The following is a 2,536-nucleotide window of genomic DNA, read 5'->3' as shown; positions in this document are numbered from 1 at the left end:
AAGTAAAGGTTTTTCTACCCGGAATTTACCTATTGTGCAAGCAATGGTAATAGAACCTGGGTCTTTGTACTTTGGAGTTGTGGTGTTCTGAATGATTGAACTTACGTGACTAGCTAAAAAGGCTTTCTTATGGACGCTAAGTTTTCTCTTTCGCGTACACATATCCTTAAGGAACTTGGCATAAGCAGGAATTTGCCTAATTGAATCTAATAAAGGAAGGTTTATGGTAACTTGCTTAAAAACCTCCACTATGTCATTAAAGTTCGACTCCTTATTTGTTGGTTCTAATAGCTGAGGAAATGGGGCTCTAGGCACAGAAACAGACCTCTCAGGAACTGAGTTGGCATCATCATAATTTTTATCAGTTTCCTTAGCTAGTGGTCCTGAGGGGTGAACTACAGTATGTTCACTATCGGGCATGGTTACCTGATTGTCTACTATTCTACCACTCTTAAGGGTTCTAATAGCATTCAATTGATTCGATAGTTTTGTACCTACTTCATGAATTCCTCTAGGATTGGGATTAGTCTGACTAGGGAACCTACCATTATCTCTCTAACTTAAGGTCTTAGCAATTTGGCCGACTTGAAGTTCTAACTTAGCAAGGCTTTGAGCATTAGTTTGAAAATTCTGCTTGGTTTCCTATTGAAAACTAACATGGCTCTGTGCTAACATTTCCTGAGTTTTTGCTAACATCTTAATAGATTCCTCTAAGCTAGTCGTTTTATTTTCTGGGTCTGATGTATTCCTAGTGTATCCAAAACCTGGGGGAGCATTAGAATTATTAGACTGACCCTGATTCTGGCCCTTAACCCATGAAAAACTAGTGTTATTATATAGAGCATTGGCTTGATCTTCATTATTCTGGCCTTCCCAAAAAGGCTCCAATCTACCACTAGTGTTACCCACTTCTAAAGATTCTAACCTTTTCGCTATAGCAGCAATTTTTGCATCTGATTCATAGCCTCCTTCTACCCTATTAACGTTTCCTCTGCCGAGAAGAATTGTTTTCTAGGGTCCCCTACTACTTTCCCATTGTTGGGTATTTTCGGCGACTTCATGCCAATATGTCATCGCGTCATCAACTGTTTGGTTCTCAGATCCACCAGTATACATAGATTCTACTGTGGTTGTGGTGGGATAATCTAAACCCTCATAAAGGATCTGAACTAACCTAACCTTTTCTAAACCATGATGAGGACATTGGGATAATAAATCATTGAACCTTTCCAAATACCTATACAAAGTTTCTCCTTCCTGTTGAGAAAACGTGCATATTTGCGTCCTAATGGATGATGTTTTGTGCCTAGGGAAAAAATTGTTCAAAAAAGCAGATGTAAGTTGTTCATACGTTTCGATTGACCCGGAAGCCAAACTATATAGCCACGATTTAGCTTTATCTTTCAGGGAAAAGGGGAATAACCTAAGTTTCAAAGCATCATTATATAAGTTTCTAATCCTGAGGGTACTACAAATTTCCTCAAAGTCCCTAACATGGAAATAGGGGTTTTCATTTTCTTTCCCTAAAAAGATTGGGAGCAGCTGTAAGGTCCCAAGTTTAAGTTCATAAGTTGCTTCCGTCTCAGCTAACCTGATACATGAGGGACGAGTAGTCCTAGTTGGATTCAACAAAGCTTTCAAAGTTGCCATTTCTGGCGCTATCGGAGAAAAATGGATTCTCTCCTCAGTCAAAGGACGTTCAAAAACAGATTCTTTTAAAAGTCGGACTCTCTAGATTAAGGTAATCGAGACGCTTCGAACTACTAGGTTTCTCTTTAAAAAATCTACCTAGTGCGTGTCTTTTACGTTCAGGCATACAACAGAATTTTCTAAATTGGAAGGGTAAGCAAACACAGATCAAGGCCGATTCAACCAAATCAAACCTATTGATTTCTAGCAAACAAAATGCATGATGGCTCCACTTAGATTGTTTCTAGACCAGCTTCTAATCCTTCGAACGGGAATTCGTTACAATTTAATCAAACCCCTCTGGAATCAATCCGAGTTAACTTAAGTTGAATAGAGGCGAGGGAAGCTCGGTGGAGCTTTGATACCCAAGGCCTCACCGGTATTACAAGGCGGCGCAGTCAGCATTCAACTTATAGAATCCGTTAAGAACTTCGAAGTATGCTTAAAAGAGTAACCAATATTTTTCGAATGACTTTCCTATTAAGCTCCTTACCCTATCGGTCTCGTTCTAGTCAAAATTTTAGGCTTAGGTTCGCGTAGGTTACGTGTTCCTAAAGCGGGCAAGAAGATAATGGTGATGAAATCCAAACCCTTATCTTGTATGGCCAGGACTTGTCCTTTACTAGAGAAATAAATGTCTGTATTCAGTCCTCAACATATATGCATACGAAGGAGTCCAGTAACTCGTTGACAGGGGATTCGCGAGTGTTTAGAATCTTACCTCCCGTTCCAGACGGGGGATGAATCGGTTGTAGTCGACTCGGGCCACTGACTCCGATGTCTAGTGTACGAATCCAAGGTGCAGAGACAATATCGTAATTGTCCTCCTTCTCTGCAAACAGTTTAT

At 40.0% G+C, this 2,536-nt stretch overlaps 1 pseudogene; it reads left to right on the top strand.

Moving 5' to 3' along the window:
- Nucleotides 1-1,186: 1,186 nt before the first annotated feature.
- LOC113276677 lies at nt 1,187-1,286 on the top strand (annotated as a pseudogene).
- Nucleotides 1,287-2,536: the final 1,250 nt, after the last annotated feature.

The sequence above is a fragment of the Papaver somniferum genome, chromosome 4 (assembly GCF_003573695.1).
Source record: "Papaver somniferum cultivar HN1 chromosome 4, ASM357369v1, whole genome shotgun sequence".
Lineage (NCBI taxonomy): Eukaryota > Viridiplantae > Streptophyta > Magnoliopsida > Ranunculales > Papaveraceae > Papaver > Papaver somniferum.
The sequence above is the reverse complement of the archived record's forward strand: the minus strand, read 5'-3'. Positions and strand labels throughout refer to the sequence as shown.